This window comes from Schistocerca cancellata, chromosome 7 (genome assembly GCF_023864275.1).
Source record: "Schistocerca cancellata isolate TAMUIC-IGC-003103 chromosome 7, iqSchCanc2.1, whole genome shotgun sequence".
NCBI classification, from domain to species: domain Eukaryota; kingdom Metazoa; phylum Arthropoda; class Insecta; order Orthoptera; family Acrididae; genus Schistocerca; species Schistocerca cancellata.
Genome location: NC_064632.1, coordinates 100,165,361 through 100,189,803, shown reverse-complemented (window position 1 = coordinate 100,189,803; position 24,443 = coordinate 100,165,361). Strand labels below are relative to the sequence as shown.

The window sequence follows — 24,443 nt, the reverse complement described above, 5'->3', positions numbered from 1 at the left end:
TCTTGAAACAGATTAGCTACAAATGAAACAATAATAAAAAAAATTACTCACTCGACAGCGATAAAACAATAAAGGCTTGAAAGAGGGCTCTAAGGACGTACAATAGTACTTAAGATACATGAATAAATCTCCTTCATAAGAGAAATAGATATGGCTCACAGAAACAAGCTTTACTAGAGGCACAGTGCAAGACAGCAGACCCTCTGGCCTCTTCACATATTTTTATGTTCTATGAAACCAGCCAGTCTTGCGTTTCTAAAATCTGAATGCAAATTAATGTCATTTCATACGGTTTAATTGCGCATGTAAAGAAGGTAATAGGATGCTATGTACCGGCATGTACAGGATCGGGAGTAGGATGCATGCATGTCGTAAATCTGTTCCTCTCACGTAGGAGACGAGTGGCAGCATCTGAGCGGAGAGGAGGCCAACCGTCCTGCTTCAGTAACTCAAAATGTATTTGAATTTTTTGCCTTCTCTTCCTTACACAGTATAGTATTTGATTCTTCGCGTATATCCCATACTTTTAATGCAACACTTGCCAAGACCACTAATTGTCTTCACCAAAGACTTCAATACATCATTAACACCTGTTCACATCCTAGCTGGCCACGTATACCCAATGGATCATGTATTTGGATCTTCACCACACCCAGCATACGTTGGCACCTGTCGCCGGAGAGCTTGCCACTGAATGTCCTGGCAGATGCTGTAACAGTCTGCTCGACTGTTAAGTCAGCACACGTTTGCAGTCAACTTCGGGAATTGGCGGGAAGGAATGGTATTGGTGCTTAGGTTGACAGAGTATAGTAGTGGGAGTCTCGACGAATATGTTGTAAAGCCATAATTGGTGAAAGCTCGTTTTATGACGACTGACCGAGCTAAGGCACGACGGACCGGTCACTCTCTGGGACCGGGGAGGAAGAGAAATTTGAGGAGTAGGCTCCTGGGCGCCGCGGGAGTCGATCGCCTACTTTGCCGCCCTTGCTGCAGAGTAATTTCATTCGCAGTCTCAGTTGTCTGGGTGACCACTCGCACTTCGGTCAGGCTCCTAGGTGGAGCCCGCCTTCGTTCAGCGGAGCCCACCACGAGTAGCAGCCGCCATCAGCACGCCGCCCTGCCCCGTACTGTCGGTGATGCAAGCAGCTACAGCTCGCAGGGTTTCAGTTGATTTTTCAGCTGGCCAAAATTTGAACTGACATTTCTCAATGGTGACATCTGTAGAACCACTTTGCCTCCTTAGGTGGTATTGTGGTACTGCATCCAGTTACCCACTTGTTTATCGATATTATACATTTCACCCGTTCTCTTTGGTTCCCCTTCTCTTAGTCGAGAAACAAACTAGATTCCTTGCTACGTTATTTCTACCAGCTTCTTGCCAACAAATCTATCGAGCGAGGAATATTTACATGTTTGGGTTATATTATTATGCATGAGTGTTCCGTGTGCATATTCTTGATCAATTTTATGTTCCCTATAAAGAAAATAAACATAATTGTAAATGTTTAGGACGGTTTTTTTCTGTTCAACTGTCACACCCACATGAATCCTTTCCAATCATCATTATTGATGGTGAACTTTGATCAGTCAATTAATGGCACACCACGTAGGATTTATGAGGGTCATTGTAAGATTGCGTTACACGCCTTCTACAGGTTCAACAAATTCCCACTTGGGCTTGATTTATATGACACCGTGATTCTGCCCCATAACTTGCATATCAGTTATAGTTCTCACGACAGCAAACACGCAGCTAGTTTCGGACAGAAATAATACTGCACAACAGTGCCATCTTAAAATACAATACGCAACTACAGATAACACCATAACAGTTACAGTACAATGTTACAATAAAATCAGAACTCACCATTGCTTTCCCAAGTACAACTATGAAATCATTGCTCTGTTAAGCCAGATACAACACGACCGCACTGTTTTTTCACTGTTCAAATCCTGTCACGCACTAATGCCATCATACACGCAGTTGTAGCGATATTCAACGGCACAAGTCAGTCTCACGCACTGCCTTTATATCGTCCTAACAGATACTCTTCTCCACAATTCCTGTATGGCGTCCACCTGTTGTTATCTTCCGGACGTGCAGGGGGAACACCATCTGCTGATCTGGTGCCACATCCAAACGATGCCTGCGTGACAAGGACCCCCCCCCCCCAAAAAAAAAAAAAAATCTTATGGGACTTAGCTGCTAAGGTCATCAATCCCTAAGCTTACACACTACTTAACCTAAATTATCCTAAGGACAAACACATACACCCATGCCCGAGGGAGGACTCGAACCTCCGCCAGGATCAGCCTTTCAGTCCATGACTAGTTGTAAATTGTTGCAGTTGTGCTGGGAAAGTTCCTGAGCTTCAAGTGCTAATAGAAAGCACGGAAACTGAAATCGTTATAGGTACAGAAAGCTGGCTAAGGCCTGAAATAAGTTCTGCAGAAAATTTTACGAAGTCTCAGACGGTGTTCAGGAAAGATAGATTAGGCAGAATTGGTGGTGGAGTGTTTGTGTCTGTCAGTAGTAGTTTATCTTGTAGTGAAGTCGAAGTAGATACTCTGTGCGAATTGGTATGGGTGGAGGTTATACTTAACAGCCGAACTAAGTTAATAATTGGCTCCTTCTACCGACCCCCAGACTCCGATGATATAGTTGCTGAACAGTTCAGAGAAAATTTGAGTCTCCCACTCATACGGTTATAGTTGGTGGGGACTTCAACCTTCCCTCGATATGTTGGCAAAAATACTTGTTCAAAACCGGTGGTAGGCTGAAAACATCTTCCGAGATTGTCCTAAATGCTTTCTCCGAAAATTATTTCGAGCAGTTAGTCCACGAACCCAAGCGAATTGTAAATGGTTGCGAAAACACACTTGACCTCTTAGCCACAAACAATCCACAGCTAATAGAGAGCATCATGACTGATACAGGGATTAGTGATCACAAGGTCGTTGTAGCTAGGCTCAATACCGTTTCTTCCAAACCCACCAGAAACAAACGCAAAATAATTTTATTTAAAAAACGGATAAAGTGTCACTAGAAGCCTTCCTAAGAGACAATCTACATTCCTTCCGCACTGAGTATGCAAATGTAGACGAAATGTGGCTCAAATTCCAAGATATAGTAGCAACAGCAATTGAGAGATTCATACCTCATAAACTGGTAAGAGATGGAACTGATCCCCCATGGTACACAAAACAGGTCCGAGACGCTGTTGCAGAGGCAACGGAAAAAACATCCAAAGTTCAGAAGAACGCGAAATCCCGAAGATTGGCTAAAATTTACAGACGCGCGAAATTTGGCACGGACTTCAATGCGAGATGCCTTTAATAGGTTCCACAACGAAACATTGTCTCGAAATTTGGTAGAAAATCCGAAGAAATTCTGGTCGTATGTAAAGTACACAAGCGGCAAGACGCAGTCAATATCTTCGCTGCGCAGTGCCGATGGTACTGTTACCGACGACTGTGCCGCTAAAGCGGAGTTATTGAACGCAGTTTTCCGAAATTCCTTCACCAGGGAAGACGAATGGAATAGTCCAGAATTAGAAACACGAACAGCTGCTAGCATGAGTTTTTTAGAAGTAGATATCTTAGGGGTTGCGAAGCAACTCAGATCGCGTGATACGGGCAAGTCTTCAGGTCCAGATTGTATACCGATTAGGTTCCTTTCGGATTACGCTGATACAATAGCTCCCTACTTAGCAATCATATACAACTGCTCGCTCACCGATAGATCTGTACCTACAGATTGAAAAATTGCCAAGTTCGCACCAGTGTTTAAGAAGGGTAGTATGAGTAATCCATCGAACTACAGACCTGTATCATTGACGTCGGTTTGCAGTAGGGTTTTGGAGCATATACTGTACTCATACGTTATGAATCACCTCGAGGGGAACGATCTATTGATACGTAATCAGCATGGTTTCAGAAAACACCGTTCTTGTGCAACCCAGCTAGCTCTTTATTCGCACGAAGTAATGGCCGCTATCGACAGGGGATCTCAAGTTGATTCCGTATTTCTAGATTTCCGGAAAGCTTTTGACACCGTTCCTCACAAGCGACTTCTAATCAAGCTGCGGGCCTACGGGGTACCGTCTCAGTTGTGCGACTGGATACGAGATTTCCTGTCAGGAATGTCGCAGTTCGTAGTAATAGACGGCAAATCATCGAGTAAACCTGAAGTGATACCAGGTGTTCCCCAGGGAAGCGTCCTGGGACCACTGCTGTTCCTGACCTATATAAATGACCTGGTTGACAATTTGAGCAGTTCTCTTAGGTTGTTCGCGGTTGATGATGCTGTAATTTACCGTCTAGTAAGGTCATCCGAAGACCAGTATCAGTTGCAAAGCGATTTAGAAAAGATTGCTGTGTGGTGTGGCAGGTGGCAGTTGACGCTAAATAACGAAAAGTGTGAGGTGATCCACATGAGTTCCAAAAGAAATCCGTTGGAATTCTATTACTCGATAAATAGTACAATTCTCAAGGCTGTCAATTCAACTAAGTACCTGGGTGTTAAAATTACGAACAACTTCAGTTGGAAAGACCACATAGATAATATTGTGGGGAAGGTTCAAAATGGTTCAAATTGCTCTGAGCTCTAGGGGACTTAACATCTATGGTCATCAGTCCCCTAGAACTTAGAGCTACTTAAACCTAACTAAAATAAGGACATCGCACAACACCCAATCACCACGAGGCAGAGAAAATCCCTGACCCCGCCGGGAATCGAAACCGGGAACCCGGGCGTGGGAAGCAAGAACGCTACCGCGCGACCACGAGCTGCGGACTGGGGAAGGCGAGCCAAAGGTTGCGTTTCATTGGCAGGACACTTAGAAGATGCAACAAGTCCTCTATAGAGACAGCTTACACTACACTCGTTCGTCCTCTGTTAGAATATTGCTGCGCGGTGTGGGATCCTTACCAGGTGGGATTGACGGAGGACATCGAAAGGATGCAAAAAAGGGCAGCTCGTTTTGAATTGTCACGTAATAGGTGAGAGAGTACGACAGATATGACACGCGAGTTGGGATGGAAGTCTTTAAAGCAAAGACGTTTTTCGTCGCGGCGAGACCTATTTACGAAATTTCAGTCACCAACTTTCTCTTCCGAATGCGAAAATATTCTGTTGAGCCCAACCTACATAGGCAGGAATGATCATCAAAATAAAATAAGAGAAATCAGAGCTCGAACAGAAAGGTTTAGGTGTTCGCTTTTCCCGCGCGCTGTTCGGGAGTGGAATGGTAGAGAGATAGTATGATTGTGGTTCGATGAACCCTCTGCCAAGCACTTAAATGTGAATTGCAGAGTAATCATGTAAATGTAGATGTAGACTGCAGCGCCTTAGACCGCTCAGATAATCCCGCGCGGCACGACAAGGACCATACCTTAATGTTGACTGTTGCTGTCTCTATGCTCCGCTGCCTTCAGGGACCTCTCAAATTCCACAGCGCTGTCTGCATCTCCAGCATCCGTCTTGCTTCGCCGGCATCAAGCAACTGCACCCTCATTTGTCGTTCAACCTCTTGGCCAATCACGCCAATAGCAAAGACAAGCATGGGCAATGCGCCATGCCAGATCCAGCCTCGAACCCTTGGATTGTCCACTGCTGCCCCCAGCGCTGTCTCAAATTGATGAAGATGCTTCCGTTCTGTAGTGCATCGTGCAGCTGATACCGGCGGACAAGCTATTCCCTCCAGCCGTCCGTCCAGGACTTGTTGGTCGGCTGCTAACTCTCGGAGCCATTGACTCGGACAAATAATCCACGAGTTGGGTTTGTCTTTCGAATGCGAAAGTATTTCGTTAGCACCCACATTTCGTAGGGAGAAATGATCATCGCAAAAAAATTAAGAGAAATCGAAGCTCTGACGGAAAGATTCAAGTGTTCATTTCTCTTACGAAGCAATTAGTTATTGAACACAGATGAGTCCGGCTATGTCCTATTAGCTCCAACGGCATTGAATATCATTCTGTGGGGAGAATCACACATGGTCAACAATAGGATAGAGAAAATGTTTGTGTTGTTATAATAAAGTAACCCAAAATCAACTGCCTTGATGACACGTAACGGGCGATGCATGTAAACTTGAACTACTTTAGTGGGTCATAATTTCCTCCCGTTGCCCCGTAGAGTCGGGAAAGTTGTTTTATGATCTTAGTAGCTGTGGGAGAATCAGAAGTACCGTCCGTTGTTTGCAAGTGATTGTTGCTTCAGCGCACGAGGCCCATTGTCCGGTATAATACCGCGCTTCCTTGGCTCGTGTTAGTTCGTTCGTAACGCCGTCCGTCGCGGTTTTTGAAGTCCGTGAATGTTGAAGGACTCGTGACAATAACGAACTAATTGGTCATTCAGCTGGCAGAAACATGCAGTATACATTTCGAAAGAGAAAAAATGGTTCAAATGGCTCTGAGCACTATGGGACTTAACATCTGTGGTCATCAGTCCCCTAGAACTTTGAACTACTTAAACCTAACTAACCTAAGGACATCACACACATCCATGCCCGAGGCAGGATTCGAACCTGCAACCGTAGCGGTCACGCGGTTCCAGACTGAAGCGCCTAGAACCGCACGGCCACATAGGCCGGCTTTCGGAAGAGAGCTTTTATTTTGAGAACCTAGTGGAAAACAGACTAATTGGATAGAAAAAAATGGGCATTTCGGAGAGAATTCATTGAGCGCCATGTCCCAACAAAGGCAATTGTAAACAAACTAGAGATAACTGCTGCACTAAACAGTGACAGTGGTAAACACAGACGATCACTGAGTGCAGAGGTTATTGATAACATAGTTAGACAATTTCTTTGATACGACCTCAGATATTACAGATTATAAAGGCGTCTACAATACATTTGTGGATCAGCTGGATGACATCGTAATAACAGGAGGTTATTTGCAACAAGATAGACCAACGTGTCACACGTCTAACGCTTCCATGCAACTTGTAACTAGTTTCTCTATTGACGGAATAATCTCAACAAATTTATAACTCCCGATCATCTAAGCTAAACCCTGTGGAATTTTTCTTCTGGGGTATCTTAACCCAGTCGAGGACCAATTGGATGAAAATCAGTGTGGGTTTACGCCTCTTAGAGGTTGTCAGGACCAGATCTTTAGCTTACGGCAAATAATGGAGAAGTGTTATGAGTGGAACAGGGAATTGTATCTATGCTTTATAGATCTAGAAAAGGCATATGACCGGGTTCCTAGGAGGAAGTTAATGTCTACTCTACAAGATTATGATATGTGAAAACAAAATAAGCAGTCTTGCATATGCGGATGACTTAGTTGTGATGGCAGATTCGATTGAAAGTTTGCAAAGTAATATTTCAGAGCTAGATCAGAAATGTAAGGACTATGGTATGAAGATTAGCATCTCCAAAACGAAAGTAATGTCAGTGGGAAAGAAATATAAACGGATTGAGTGCCAAATAGGAGGAACAAAGTTAGAACAGGTGGACGGTTTCAAGTACTTAGGATGCATATTCTCATAGGATGGCAACATAGTGAAAGAACTGGAAGCGAGGTGTAGCAAAGCTAATGCAGTGAGCGCTCAGCTACGATCTACTCTCTTCTGCAAGAAGGAAGTCAGTACCAAGACTAAGTTATCTGTGCACCGTTCAATCTTTCGACCAACCTTGTTGTACGGGAGTGAAAGCTGGGTGGATTCAGGTTACCTTACCAACAAGGTTGAGGTTACGGATATGAAAGTAGCTAGGATGATTGCAGGTACTAGTAGACGGGAACAATGGCAGGAGGGTGTCCACAATGAGGAAATCAAAGAAAAACTGGGAATGAACTCTATAGATGTAGCAGTCAGGGCGAACAGGCTTAGATGGTGGGGTCATGTTACACGCATGGGAGAAGCAAGGTTACCCAAGAGACTCATGGATTCAGCAGTAGAGGGTAGGAGGAGTCGGGGCAGACCGAAGAGAAGGTACCTGGATTCGGTTAAGAATGATTTTGAAGTAATAGGTTTAACATCAGAAGAGGCACCAATGTTAGCACTGAATAGGGGATCATGGAGGAACTGTATAAGGGGGGCTATGCTCCAGACTGAACGCTGAAAGGCATAATCAGTCTTAAATGATGATGATGATGATGATGATGATATCTTAACAATCGAGTATAGTAGAGTAGACCACGGACAATTATAAAACTCCGTGTGGCCATTAAACTCGAAATGAGGAACGCTGGCGATGATACACATCACAGAACGTCTCGTAATACGGTAAAACGAATACACTTGTGCGTCGATGCTGGAGTAAGGCACTTCCAAAATTTGCTATGAAGACTTTATATGCACAGCTGAGCAACGTTAGTCAAAATTTAATTTCACTAATCGTTAATCAGTTACTAAAAAACTTAACTCTGTTAAAAGTTCAAACGTTACTTTACAGGAGGTTTATCGGAAGCTAATGTTACCCGTTACTTCTTAACGCGTAATGGTAAACTTTATGTTGTGGGTGTAGTGAAACGAGCAAGTAAACCAGACGTGTTACTGTTGTTTAAATAGCAATGTTTTAGTTGGGGGAGCTTACGTAGGGCATGGACGATAAATAAAACACCAGTTTAATCATTTAATTACTTTGTTTCATTGTTACTTAATTATCAGTGATAAATCAAAATACAGGAGAATCAGATAATATCAGACATAGGGTGCGTATTTCCCTTCGTGAACATCGAGGGCGAGGCTCATTTAGAACGCAACTTGTCTTGCCCACAGAAAAAAGTCGTTCGACTGTTGCACTCAAGAGTGTATGGTTATTACATTTAATAATCAGATTTACTAAAACCCGCGTCTGCCCAGTGTTATCCCCGAAATTGAGCTTTTTCTGGAGTTTGAAGTTTTTATCAGTTTCCCTAACAACTTCGGTTCGACCTTCGACGACTTGCAAAGGAGTCATGTTCGTAACAAAAATGTTTTTACACATTGATCCAGATTACGTTGAGACACATCGCTGCCAATTGCTGCGATGTCAAAACACTTTCCAGTGCTTCAGTGTCGTGTCCTTCTGACCAGATTACTGCTACTCGCTCCGCTGTCGATATCTGAATGATCAAGATTGATTGTTCTTTTTGGCTTTTCTCGATCGGACCCTGCCTTCACTGCATCTTCAAACCGTGCATACCGCTATTCATGTGATTTCCTTAAGTGTTGTTTCAGGATGATAAGGGTCGAAGTGTCAGTCATAAAGTTTGATTTTTCAGGCAAGCAGAGTTTACATTAGAAAAGTATTTGTTTTCCCGATCTGCATGCAAAATTAACGTTATCACTCAGCTGCCGCCAGTAACGTTCGTTTGTTGTAAGGCTAGAATCTAATTCCATGATTTCGTTTCCACGGTTAGTCTACTAAAAAGAAGTTGTGCTGAACGAGATTTCAGTAAACAAATAACAATAAACAGGCAAGACCTAGTTACCAGAATTAAATTTTCACTCTGAAGCGGAGTGCGCGCTGATATGAAACTTCCTGGCAAATTAAAATTGTGTTGCGGATCGAGTCTCGAACTCAGGACCTATTACCTGCAGCGAGCAAGTGCTCTACCAGCTGATCTACCCAAGCACGATTCACGACCGCTCCTCACAGCCTTACTTCCGTCAGATCCTCAGTTCGGGTCTCGGTCCGGAACACAGCGTTAATCTGCCAGGAAGCTTTAAGATCTAGTTATTATCGCTCACAATCGATTATTTATATCAATGGCGCACACCTCGGCGCAGCCACATACCAATATGACCTGAACTTGGCAGAACAGGATTTGCGCAGCTGACGCGGCTTCAATTTTGTTATAAATAGTGCGCCCCTAAATAACGATTAATGGACTTCAGGAAAGTTAACAGAAGTTCAGGTGTCCACAAACTTTTTTTATTAACGTAAATGCTAATCCGTTACACTAAAAGCTAACTTCGTTAATCAACTATTAACAGGTTAACTGTCTTGCGCTCAGCTATATTAATACAGGGTGAAAAGTATTTAAACCGACAAACTCTGGGAGATTGTAGGGGACATCAAAACAAATATTTTTCCCTAATGTCATTTTTTCCTATGAGGATTATTTAAACCGGTAGAGGAAGATTTCTCTGGCGGGAAATTAGTTAAACCAACAAACACTTTTCCATTTTTTTATGACCAAGAGACAACACATTAACACAACCCAATTTCAATTACAGTAGATTTTCAAAAATGGCTCCATTGACACGTAAACAAAGGTTAGACTGTCGGGTCATGTTCTGATTGACACAGGCAAAAACCCCAGGAGTATCCTGAATTGTTCCTGCTGCTGCTACTATCAGGGCAACCAGATCCTCTTCTGATGCAACAGGAGTTGCGTAAACAAGGTTGCGCATCTCTCTCCACACAAAAGAGTCCAGACGCGACATATCTGGGGATCAAGCAGGCCATGGTACAGGACCAGCTCTGCCAATCCACGTTTCTGGGAGCCGTCGATCCAGGAATCGACGCGAACGACGACTGAAATATGCCGGCACCCCGTCATGTTGGAACCACATGCGTTGTCTTGTAGGGAGTGGGACGTCTTCCAGCAATTGTGGCAATGCTCTGGCGAGAAAATTGTAATAGTCGCTGCCATTCAATGGCCTAGGTAGCAGATACGGCCCAATTAAACAATCCCCAACAACACCGACCCACACATTAACGAAGAACTGCACTTGATGAGCGCTAGTAACTGTGGCATGTGGGTTATCCTCACTCCAAACATGCGAATTGTGCATGTTGAAGACTCCTTCTCGCCCGAACGTTGCTTCATCGGTAAAGAACACAGAGGATGGAAATGTAGGGTGCATTACACACTGTTCCAGGTACCATTGCGAAAACTGTGCTCTGGGCGGATAATCAACTGGTTCCATGTTGTGGACACGCTGTAAGTGAAATGGACGTAACAACTGCTCTCGAAGGACTGTTCTTACATTCGTCTTATTCGTCCCCATGTTACGTGCAATTGCACGAGTGCTGATTGAAGGATCCCGCTCCGCATGCTGCAAGACAGCTTCCTCAATTGCAGCGTTGTTACCGTGTGACGGCGTCCCTGTCCAGGTAATCTGCTAAATGGCCCGGTCTCACGTAGACTTTGGTACACAGCAGCAAAGGTCGTATGATGCGGGATACGGCGATATTGTTATTGATAAACCCGCTGTGCAGCTCGTCCGTTGTGGTGCGCTACATAGTACACACCAGCCATATCATTGTACTCACTCCAGGTGTATCGCTCCATTAGTAAACAGAGACAATGCACTACTACACTGGTAGAAAGCAGTTGCATACAACTGAAGAGCGTAATACGCCCGCTGACAATTGAAGATCGTAATACCGCCTCTAGCAACTGAAGAGCGGAATACGGCCTCCACCGGTTTAAATAATCCTTATAGGAAGAAATGACATTAGGGAAAAATATTTGCTTTTATGTCCCCTACAACCTCCCAGAGTTTGTTGGTTCAAATAGTTTTGACCCTGTATGTGTGTATGTAACCTCCGACTTGTGTATTATCTTTCAAATCTGAAAATGTGTCATATTATTGGTTCAAATGTTATGACTCACTAAAGTAGTTCAGGTTTAAATGGATTGCACTGTACATTTACCTTTCGTAGTTGCCACACACTTGAGTTAATTAGCTGTCTTTTTAGTAAACCTTTAACTACACTGCCTCCGAGAAGTAGAGACATCCAGGATTTACTTTTAAGGGGCTCCGGAAAGGCTCAAAATCATGAAAAGTTCAATTTTTACTTTTTTGCGTTTTCTGAATCTGCAGACTATTACCTTTTAATAGATATATAATTTATTCAATTCCGAAGACTACAACTATTTTTAAATTTTTTTTGAAATGTGTTCTACATGGGTGTGACCCACTGTGGCGCTGTTAAACTGCTGTCAAATGGTGTTATTGTTAACGTCCGTGTTCATCAGGTACATTTTAGTGATGTGAGATAAAGTATGTGTTGTGGCTAACCTGTGATGGTTCAATATATATCGCTGGTGTGATTGTCGATTGTTTCATGTTTATTTACTCTGTCGTTATCTCGAAAATATTAGTAATTAATTCTGTTTCTTGAGCCTCTGTTTTGTTGAAGTATAATAATGAGTAAAAGTAAAGTTATTAGAAATCCTCTGAAGGCTTTTAAGAAAAGGAGAAATGTTGGAAAGCCAAAGGTATGTGTTATTACTGTAAATCATAACATTCTAACATGGTACGAGCGATGCTTGCTTTAGACAAGGAACGCGTTCGGGCTGCAGACAGGGCTGTAAAGAGTCTGGAAATACAAGCAAGAGTAAACAGGAGGAGGAACAAGAGGAAGCTGGAGGAGGAGTTTGTAGAGGATGAAGATAATCCATCCTATGGACCTGGAATGCACTAAAAAGTTAATCCAATGTTTGTCGCTCGATTCCCAAAACTTTTATTTTCTCATACTAATTACATGTTTCAGTAAATGTTACACAGTACCTTCTGCATAATTTAACATAGCCTTTTTCCAAAAAAAGTGTATATTTTTGAATATATAAATAAAAAATGGAAAAAAATGTTGTGAATTTTCATTACAATTGAAAAAAAATCATCTTTAATAACTGAACTAAAGTTTTGTAAAATCCCTGTGTTAAGTTGTAGCCCATATTCCAATAAATAATCTGTAAAATGTTCAACTTCCTACCTCAAATACTTTGTGAGGAAAGATGTAATTTATAAGCGTTATTTTAACATTGCAAGTATAGGGAGTTCCGGAGCCCCTTAAACTACCTCTTTTTGACTACCTTATTCAGTAGAAGAAGTAAAAGAAAGGCATTCTGCTGATCAGGCCTCATGACGGAACCGAAACAAGGCGGCGCGGCAGAAGCGGCGGATCAAATCGTCGACAAAGAGGCCGCCGCCTCTCTTCCCACGAGCACCCCCCCCCCCCCTTCCCCCGCACTGTGCCGAGGCCTGGTGCGTCGCAGAGGAGCGCTCCTCGGTGGATCGTGCGTTGCGGCCCTCCCGCGTGGCGATGCCGCCCACTACAGACCGCCGGCCGAATGGTGGCGTGAGCAGCCGTGTGGACGGGAATTCAAACAGGCCACGAAATTTCCGTTTCACAGCAAACAGCCGAAAAAAGGGGGATGTAAAGACTACCAAAGAAAGCATGGACAAAAAAGTTTTCTTTAGCATCCGCCTTAACGTGAGAAAGAAATTTCTGAGAATGTGCGTTTGGAGCACAGCATTGTATAACAGTGAATCACGGACAGTGGGAGAACCGGAACAAAAGGGAATCGAAGCGTTTCCGACGTGCTGCCACAGAAGACTGTTGAACGAAAGTTGTAAGGAGGTTCTCCGCAGAGGCGGCGAAGAAAGGAAAATGTGGGAAAAGCTGACAAGAAGAAGAGTCAGAGGATAAGACATATGTAAAGCATCAGGGAGTAACCTCCACTCTACCAGAGGGACTGTAGAGAGTAAAAAGTAGGTGAAAATAGAGATTTGAATACATTCAACAAATAACAGAGAACCTAGGGGCCGGCCGTAGTGGCCGAGCGGTTCCAGGCGCTACAGTCTGCAACCGCGCGACCGCAGGTTCGAATCCTGCCTCGGGCATGGATGCGTGTGATGTCCTTAGGTTAGTTAGGTTTAAGTAGTTCTAAGTTCTAGGGGACTGAGGACCTCAAATGTTAAGTCCCATAGTGCTCAGAGCCATTTGAACCATGTTTTGAAGAACATAGGGTGTAGGTGCTAACCTGATATTAAGAAGTTAGCGTAGGAGAGGAATACCTGGTGAGCCACATAAAACTACAGGTTACTCAATAATAAAGAAATACACGAAGAAACGACCACCTCGAGGAAAGATCACCATGACGCTTATGAAAAGATATTTGTTTTTATTTTCAATTACCGGTGTCGGGCTAGCTGCCGATCTTCAGATCATATATTGCAGTTACAGAGTAACTTGTCCGTACGGCGTGTTGTTGCATACGTTCTAACGTAGGGAAAATATTTAAAAAAAATTAAATTTGGCGTTTCAGTCTTCGATCGCTATTCTTTAGTTTCAATTACCGGTTTCGGGCTAGCTGCCCATCTTCAGATCATATATTGCAGTTACAGAGTAACTTGTCCGTACTCTGTAACTGCAACTTATGATCTGAAGATGGGCAGCTAGCCCGAAACCGGTAATTGAAAGTAAAGAATAGCGATCGAAGACTGAAACGTCACATATTATTTAATGAACGATCGCGCAATTCCCATTAAGACAATCATGTCTAGTTTTGATATATGTTTTGTATGTAAAAATTTATTTTCATATATGTTATTTGTAGATGCCAACTAAAACCACGAAGAAATGTCGGTAATCACTTATTTACACAAAAAGCAAGAAGTGAACTGTTTTATAATCTATAAATAACACTAATCAAAACAAAACTGTATCATTCTAGATCGCACTGGTGGTGCCTTGAACCTCAGAAAGGCGAAACGTGGCTGGGAGGAGTAAAATACAGTGTAGCAAGACAAGGCATTTTTTTATTTACAAAAGAAATATTTCTGCCCTTGGCTCGAAGGATGCCCACAGAAACAAACTCGCGTTTGCAAACGTTTCCTAAGGCGATACTCCACCTCCGACGACCTCGACATCGACTGCATGTTACACGTTGAACTTCCAATCTACCTTCTTTCTATTTCCTGCAAGTTCTCGATACCGTTGGTTACACCTTCTACATAAACTCGATAAATTACCGATCGGTGTAGCCATCACCCTTCTAAGTTTAGTGCGAGGCATCAGTAGTACCAGAGATACGAGCACCTTTGTCCATTTCGTTGGCAACACGGATGTGGGAAATGCGTAAGATCACAAGGCAAGTCCCAATTATCTATGACGTCATCATCGCCACGTGACAAGCGAAGCTCACCTCAGCTGACGCTTAATTTGCAATCCAATAAACCATATCTCATATCTTGGGCTACTGGTGACCACTAAAATTGAAATGGGCAGTTACAGTCCAGTAATTTATACGGCATTAAAATGAAAGTCACTCTGTATGTAAGACCAAAGAGTCGCCACCTTGGCCATGTTCAAAAGCTTTTGAACGATATGACTTTTTTGCACCATGTGCGAAAGTAGTTATAAAAATAATCTTTTGGACGTAAAGGATATCATTTGCAAAAACATCTGATATTTGAGATATTTTCACAATGCTTTGCACACACATACAAAAACTCAAAAAGTTGTTTTTTTAGGCATTCACAAATGTTCGATATGTGCCCCTTTAGTGATTCGGCAGACATCAAGCCGATAATCAAGTTCCTCCCACACTCGGCGCAGCATGTCCCCATCAATGAGTTCGAAAGCATCGTTGATGCGAGCTCGCAGTTCTGGCACGTTTCTTGGTAGAGGAGGTTTAAACACTGAATCTTTCACATAACCCCACAGAAAGAAATCGCATGGGGTTAAGTCGGGAGAGCGTGGAGGCCATGACATGAATTGCTGATCATGATCTCCACCACGACCGATCCATCGGTTTTCCAATCTCCTGTTTAAGAAATGCCGAACATCAGGATGGAAGTGCGGTGGAGCACCATCCTGTTGAAAGATGAAGTCGGCGCTGTCGGTCTCCAGTTGTGGCATGAGCCAATTTTCCAGTATGTCCAGATACACGTGTCCTGTAACGTTTTTTTCGCATAAGAAAAAGGGGCCGTAAACTTTAAACCGTGAGATTGCACAAAACACGTTAACTTTTGGTGAATTGCGAATTTGCTGCACGAATGCGTGAGGTCTCTCTACCGCCCAGATTCGCACATTGTGTCTGTTCACTTCACCATTAAAAAAAATGTTGCTTCATCACTGAAAACAAGTTTCGCACTGAACGCATCCTCTTCCATGAGCTGTTGCAACCGCGCCGAAAATTCAAAGCGTTTGGCTTTGTCATCGGGTGTCAGGGCTTATAGCAGTTGTAAACGGTAAGGCTTCTGCTTTAGCCTTTTCCGTAAGATTTTCCAAACCGTCGACTGTGGTACGTTTAGCTCCCTGCTTGCTTTATTCGTCGACTGCCGCGGGCTACGCGTGAAACTTGCCCGCACGCGTACAACCGTTTCTTCGCTCACTGTAGGCCGACCCGTTGATTTCCCCTTACAGAGGCATCCAGAAGCCTTAAATTGCGCATACCATCGCCGAATGGTGTTAGCAGTTGGTGGATCTTTGTTGAACTTCGTCCTGAAGTGTTGTTGCACTGCTATGACTGACTGATGTGAGTGCATTTCAAGCACAACACACGCTTTCTCGGCTCCTGTCGCCATTTTGTCTCACTGCGCTCTCGAGAGCTCTGACGGCAGAAACCTGAAGTGCAGCTTCAGCCGAACAAAACTTTATGAGTTTTTCTACGTATCTGTAGTGTGCCGTGACCATATGCCAATGAATGGAGCTACAGTGAATTTATGAAATCGCTTAAATCATTTGTAATAGCCCTATATATATATATATATATATATATATATATATATATATATATATATATATATATCCGTAAAAAATGGAGGACAACGTACTCTTAACTTTTTAACTATTTGACCCAATGTCTAAATAGTGACAAATCGTAGGCCACAAAAAAAATAGTGCTTTAAGCATGTTGATGGAATTACACTCCTGGAAATGGAAAAAAGAACACACTGACACCGGTGTGTCAGACCCACCATACTTGCTCCGGACACTGCGAGAGGGCTGTACAAGCAATGATCACACGCACGGCACAGCGGACACACCAGGAACCGCGGTGTTGGCCGTCGAATGGCGCTAGCTGCGCAGCATTTGTGCACCGCCGCCGTCAGTGTCAGCCAGTTTGCCGTGGCATACGGAGCTCTATCGCAGTCTTTAACACTGGTAGCATGCCGCGACAGCGTGGACGTGAACCGTATGTGCAGTTGACGGACTTTGAGCGAGGGCGTATAGTGGGCATGCGGGAGGCCGGGAGGACGTACCGCCGAATTGCTCAACACGTGGGGCGTGAGGTCTCCACAGTACATCGATGTTGTCGCCAGTGGTCGGCGGAAGGTGCACGTGCCCGTCGACCTGGGACCGGACCGCAGCAACGCACGGATGCACGCCAAGACCGTAGAATCCTACGCAGTGCCGTAGGGGACCGCACCGCCACTTCCCAGCAAATTAGGGACACTGTTGCTCCTGGGGTATCGGCGAGGACCATTCGCAACCGTCTCCATGAAGCTGGGCTACGGTCCCGCACACCGTTAGGACGTCTTCCGCTCACGCCCCAACATCGTGCAGCCCGCCTCCAGTGGTGTCGCGACAGGCGTCAATGGAGGGACGAATGGAGACGTGTCGTCTTCAGCGATGAGAGTCGCTTCTGCCTTGGTGCCAATGATGGTCGTATGCGTGTTTGGCGCCGTGCAGGTGAGCGCCACAATCAGGACTGCATACGACCGAGGCACACAGGGCCAACACCCGGCATCATGGTGTGGGGAGCGATCTCCTACACTGGCCGTACACCACTGGTGATCGTCGAGGGGACACTGAATAGTGCACGGTACATCCAAACCGTCATCGAACCCATCGTTCTACCATTCCTAGACCGGCAAGGGAACTTGCTGTTCCAACAGAACAATGCACGTCCACATGTATCCCGTGCCACCCAACGTGCTCTAGAAGGTGTAAGTCAACTACCCTGGCCAGCAAGGTCTCCGGATCTGTCCCCCATTGAGCATGTTTGGGACTGGATGAAGCGTCGTCTCACGCGGTCTGCACGTCCAGCACGAACGCTGGTCCAACTGAGGCGCCAGGTGGAAATGGCATGGCACGCCGTTCCACAGGACTACATCCAGCATCTCTACGATCGTCTCCATGGGAGAATAGCAGCCTGCATTGCTGCGAAAGGTGGATATACACTGTACTAGTGCCGACATTGTGCATGCTCTGTTGCCTGTGTCTATGTGCCTGTGGTTCTGTCAGTGTGATCATGTGATGTATCTGACCCCAGGAATGTGTCAATAAAGTTTCCCCTTCCTGGGACAATGAATTCACGGTGTTCTTATTTCAATTTCCAGGAGTGTACATTTTTTGACCTACTGAAGGCGATTTACAAAAATTGAAAGTTCTCGGGAAATGGCGTCGTTCCGGTACGGTATGGAGATGCCTGAAGTCAGCCCTCTGCTCTGTAGACCTTTGTTTCAGACCTTGAAGCCGCGACTTCTCATCCTAGTAATTCCTCACAGTTGGCATCACCAGGCTGATTACCAAAGGCATATAGCTAGTAGTAATGCGAAATGAATCCAGGTCTTTCGCAAATCAATCATCTGTGATGACCACGTAGGTATGGAGGAGGACACACACACACACACACACACACACACACACACACACCACGGCACCATATGTATTTGGAAGTGAGGGTTTATATTCTATCTCAGTGCTGCCACTGAAAAATCACTTTTTCTCAGTATTTGTCATACTCTTTCTTTCTTCCCATTTCGTTATTAATTACTTCCAGAGAAGGGTCTACGACTAAATGGCGTTGGTACATGTAATAAATGAAAACTGTCCATGGACGTATTTATCTCGAGCACGGCACTAATTGAGATTCTGTGCGAGTGAAAACGCAGACGTGACTGTGTGCGGCGCGAGGCGGGTGCACGGTGGCGCAGCCACAGCGGAGTTAGCACGGCGGAAAACTAAAAAAGAACGGCGCTCCGGGCCGTGCCTCGCGGCGAGGCGAGGTGAAACAGTGCTGCGTCGTGTTTTAGCGCTGCGGATGTTGTGGCAGGTAGCCGGGTGGCTAGCGCTGCGCCGGGGGCGTCGCAGGGGCGGACGGCTTCCTAGGAACAGCTGAACAGCGGCGCAGCGGGGCGCGCGCGCAGCACACCTCGCCGCTGCCCGGGGCAGCACGGCAGCCGGCCGGGTCCGCGCTGGCCTGTCGCACGAAGCCGAAGCGGATATTTAACGCAACTCGCTTTTAACGAGGTGCCACGCAGGTCCAATACTGAACGCCATATCGGCCAGATGATTCGCGCGAACGCCACATGAATCCACTACACTACACGCATCCCCGAGAAAGGGCAGTGCGACTTAAATGATAGTTGGAAGCCATGCTTAGACATCTGAAAGATGAAGTCTATTAAAATTTCGCGCCGGTCGCATAATAGTGGTGCCTGTAGCGCAACTACACTACTAGCCATTAAAATCGCTACACCACGAAGATGACGTGCTACAGACGCGAAATTTATCCGACAGGAAGAAGATGCTGTGATGTGCAAATGATTAGCTTTTCAGAGCATTCACACAACGTTGGCGCCGGTGGCGACACTTACAACGTGCTGACATGAGGAAAGTTTCCAACCGATTTCTCTTACACAAACAGCAGTTTACCGGCGTTGCCTGCTGAAACGCTGTTGTGATGCCTCGTGTAAAGAGTAGAAGTGCGTACCATCACGTTTCCGACTTTGATAAAGGTCGGATTGTAGCCTATTGCGATTCCGGTTTCTCGTATCGCGACATTGCTGCTCGCGTTGTTCGAGATCCAATGACTGTTAGCAGAATATGTAATCGGTGGGTTCAAGAGGGGAATACGGAACGCCGTGCTGGATCCCAACGGCCTCGTATCACTAGCAGTCGAGATGACAGGCATCTTATCCGCATGGCTGTAACGGATCGTGCAGCCCCGTCTCGATCCCTGAGTCAACAGATGGGGACCTTTGCAAGACAACAACCTTCTGCACGAACAGTTCGACGACGTTTGCAGCAGCATGGACTATCAGCTCGGAGACCATGTCTGCGGTTACCCTTGACGCTGCATCACAGACAGGAGCGCCTGCGATGGTGTACTCGACGACGAACCTGGGTGCTCGAATTGCAAAATGTCATATTTTCGGATGAATCCAGGTTCTGTTTACAGCATCATGATGGTGGCGTCCGTGTGTGGTGACATCGCGGTGAACGCACATTGGAAGCGTGTATTCGTCATCGCCATACTGGCGTATCCCCCCCCCCCCCCCGTGATGGTATGGGGTGCTATTGCTTACACGTCTCGGTCACCTCTTGTTCGCATTGACGGCACTTTGAACAGTGGACGTTACCTTTCAGATGTGTTACGACCCGTGGCTCTACCCTTCATTCGATCACTGCCAAATCCTACATTTCAGCAGGATAATGCACGACCGCATGTTGCAGGTCCTGTACGGGCCTTTCTGGATACAGAAAATGTTAGACTGCTGCCCTGGCCAGCACATTCTCCAGATCTCTCACCAATTGAAAACGTCTGGTCAATGGTTGCCGAGCAACTGTCTCGTCACTATACGCCAGTCACTACTCTTGATGAACTGTGGTATCGTGTTGAAGCTGCATGGGCAGCTGTACCTGTACACGCCATCCAAACTCTGTTTGAGTCAATGCCCAGGCGTATAAAGGCCGTTATTACGGCCAGAGGTGGTTGTACTGTGTGCTGATTTCTCAGGATCTATGCACCTTAATTGCGTGAGAATGTGATCACATGTCAGTCCCAGTATAATATATTTGTCCAATGAATACCCGTTTATCATCTGTATTTCTTCTTGGTGTAGCACTTACAATGGTGAGTAGTGTATGAAGATGCAAATCAAGTTTGTTTTAAATTCATACATTAACGGTCGTGAGTGTTGGTTACCTTTGACATAGTGAGTTAGACGTGGTGAGTTGATGTTAATGAAGAAAGCCTTTAAGGTTGAAAAGACGATTTTAACATCATAATTTAAAAGAGCTTTGCAGGACTCAAGATCAAATACGGCAGATGGGATAGCTAACATTCCATCAGAATTTCTAAATTCATTGGGGGAAGCGGTAACAGAACGACTATTCACGTTGGTGTGTAGAATGTATGAGTGTGGCGGCATACCAACACAGTTTGGGAAAAATAGCATCCACACAATTCCGAATACTGACGAGTGCGAGAATTATCGCACAATCAGCTTAACTGTTCATGCATCCAAGTTGCTTACAATAATAATATACGGAGGAATGGAAAAGAGAACTGAGGATGCTAGTTGACGATCAGTTTGGCTTCACGAAAGGTAAAGGCACCAGGGAGACATTTATGATGTTGCGGTTGATAATGGAATCAAGAGTAAAGTAAAATTAAGACACGTTCATAGGATTTGTCGACCTGGAAAAAGCGTCTAACAGTGGAAAATGGTGCAAGAAGTTCGAAAATCTGAGAAAAATAGGGCTAAACTATAGGGAGAGACGGGTAGTACACAATACATACAAGAGCCAAGAGGGAGTAATAAGAGTGGGCGACCAAGGACGAAGTGCTCGGATTAAAAAGGGTGTAAGATAGGCATGTAGTCTTTCGCCCCAACCATTCAATCTGTACATCAAAGAAGCAATCATGGAAATAAAAAAATTAAATATTCAGTGGTGGAACTGAAATTCAAGGTGAAAGGATGTGATACGATTCGCTGATAACACTGCTAGCACGAGTGAAAGTGAAAAAGAATTATATGATATGCTGAATGGAATAAACAATCTAATGAGTATAGGATACAGATTGAAAGTAAATGGAAGAAAGAAGAAAGTAATGAGAAGTAACAGATATGAAAACAGAAGCTTAATATCAGAGTTGATGGGCACGAACTAGATGAAGTTAAGGGATTCTGCTACCCAGACAGTAAAATATCCTATGATGGAGGGAGCAAGGAGGACATCAAAAGTAGACTAGCATTGGCAAAAAGGGCATTGCTGGCCAAGAGAAGTCTACTGGTATCAAAGAAAGGCCTTAAACTGGGGAAGAAAGTTCTGAGAATGTACGTCTGGAGTATAACATTGTATGGTAGTGAAATATGGACTGTGGAAAAACCGGAACAGAAGAGAATCGAAGCATCTGAGATGTGGTGCTACAGGCAATGTTGAAAATTAGGTGGACTGATAAGGAATGAAGACGTTTTGAGCAGAATCGGAGACGAAAGGAATACGTGGAAAACACTGATAAGGAGAAAGACAGGATGATGGGACATCTGTTAAGATTTCATGGAATGACTTCCATGGTACAAGAGGGAACTGTAGAGGGCAAAAACTGTAGAGGAAGACAGAAATTGGAATACATCCAGCAAATAATTGAGGACGTAGGTTGCAAGTGCTACTGCTACTCTGAGATGAAGAGTTAGGCACAAGAAAGGAATTCGTGGCGGAACGTATCAAACCAGTCAGAAGACTGATGACCCGAAAAAAAAGTCAACACTTGACTGAGTTTGAACGAGGTCGTGTAGTAGGGCTACGATATGCTTGATGTTTCTTCCGCGATACTGCCGAAAGACTTGGCAGGAATGTAGCCAGTGTGTATGATTGCTGGCAGCGGTGATCATAAGAATGTACAGTCGCAAGAAGACAGGGCTGTAGACGGAAACGTGGCACCACCGAGGGAGAAGAGCATCCTTACGGATTATCACCCTGGCGCATCTTATCGCGTCTGCACCTGCTATTTGAGCAGCAGTTGGCACCACAGGGATACAACGAACCGTTACAAATCGGTTACTTCCAAGACAGCTCCGAGCCAGACTTCCTGTAGCGTGCATTCCACTGACTCCAAACTACCGCCATCTGCGACTTCAATGGTGTCAAATGAGAGCTCATTGGAGGGCAGGGTGTAGGTCTATCGTGTTTTCTGATGAAATTTGGGTCTATATCGGTGCCAGCGATGGCCGTGTATTAATAGGAGGAAGCCTGTTAAGGGCCTTTTAAATGCTAGATAAACTGGACATACACCTGAAGTTACGGTCAGAGGTGCGATTTCCTATGACAGCGGGAACACTCTTGTGGTTATCCCCAGCAACCTGACTGCAAATTTTCCCTCAATCTCGTGATTCGACCAGTTGTGCTGCCAATCATGAACAGCAAGCCAGGGGGTGTTTACCAACGGGATAACGCTCGACAACGTACCACTGTTGTAACCCAACATCCTCTACAGAATGTCCTCACATTGCCTTAGTCTTCTCGACCACCAGATCTATCTCCAATAGAGAACATATGGGACATCATCGGACAAGAACGCCAGAGTTATCCACAGCCAACATTAATTGTCCCTGCATTGACCGTACAAGTGGCACTGAAGCACAAAAAACTTCCTTGTTTGTGAGCGCTGTCTGGAGGCTGTTGTACGGAACTGAGAGACACCAGGGGACTGGCTGTACCTGTGTGAGTTGGCAGCTTCTTCGACACGCTCGTAAATGTCTGAATGGTAACAGTACAGGTGGCATTCGTAAACAAACAGTGTCAACCTAACTTGCAAACAGAATGCCCGAAATCGCTACGAGAGACAAATACGAAGAATTCACACACGGATCCCCAGTAAAAAGTAAGATGCATAGGCTGAAGCTTGCAAAGAACTGACTCCGGAAACGGCGTGGCCGAACGAGGAAGGTAGCGATTCCAAGGCACTGCCGCACTGCATGCTAAGTTTACGCCGCCGCTCATGTGGATCACTTCGACTCTCGACCGCGAACCATTCCTCATCGGGTAAGCTTCCGACTGGAGGGAATATCGTAATATTAAAATGTCTGTAGGGAAAATTGTTTGCACCGTATGGGTCTAAACAGACCGGCACGAAGTTTTATTCTGCAACGGAGTGTGCACGGATTTAAAACTCGCTGTCAGATTAAAACTGTATACTGTATAGCACCGCGACACGAAGGCAGAAGCCTTTCTTTCACGGGAAAATGTTCAATGGAAAGCAGGAATTAGGTAACTGGGGAAGTAAATCTATGAGGGTGGGTCGTAATTTGTTCTTGGGTAGTCCACTGGAGACAATACTTTTCCGTGAATTGTTTAGATTCCATGTTCGTATCCCAGTCCGACAACCATATTTAGTTTGTATATATTAAGATGGTATCTGTTTTTTCGGACATGTCCGAAAAAACAGATACCATCGGTGACCATGCAGCTCGTTAGAATGAAATTACATTGAAATGAACACCCCTAGCTGCTTACAGGCGTGGACATACGTCAACGGGAACAGATGAAAATGTGTGCCCCGACCGGGATTCGAATGTAGTGCGGGACAATACGTTGAGAATGTAGGTTTCGCGGAAGGCGTGCCAGAGATAAAACCCTGCAGTCGCGCTATCCTCTGTGTCCTCGGTGGCTCAGATGGATAGAGCGTCTGCCATGTAAGCAGGACATCCCGGGTTCGAGTCCCGGTCGGGGCACACATTTTCACCTGTCCCCGTTTATGTACGTCAATGCCTGTAAGCAGCTAAGGGTGTTCATTTCATTGTAATTTCATATTTAGTTTGCCTGTAAGTTTCGCCAAAGAAATAACTATGAAGTTGCAGTCCCAGGTGAATTTACGTCTTATTCCCACTAAACCCTGTAAATAATCACAATTATATCTGGAACATCTAAAGATTAGTGGTATCGTTCTGCTGTTCCGCTTATTTACACTGCAGCTCAATAACAGTGTGCAGAGATGGTCGTAGATTCACTTACGTACTCTGAGTTGGCCAA

General features: G+C 44.9%; 1 non-coding gene across 1 annotated transcript; it reads left to right on the top strand.

The window, feature by feature from the left end:
- The first annotated feature begins 24,071 nt into the window (after positions 1-24,071).
- Positions 24,072-24,145, top strand: Trnat-ugu (transfer RNA threonine (anticodon UGU)). The gene has a single exon. It is a non-coding gene; the product is annotated as a tRNA-Thr (tRNA).
- The last annotated feature ends 298 nt before the right edge of the window (positions 24,146-24,443 follow it).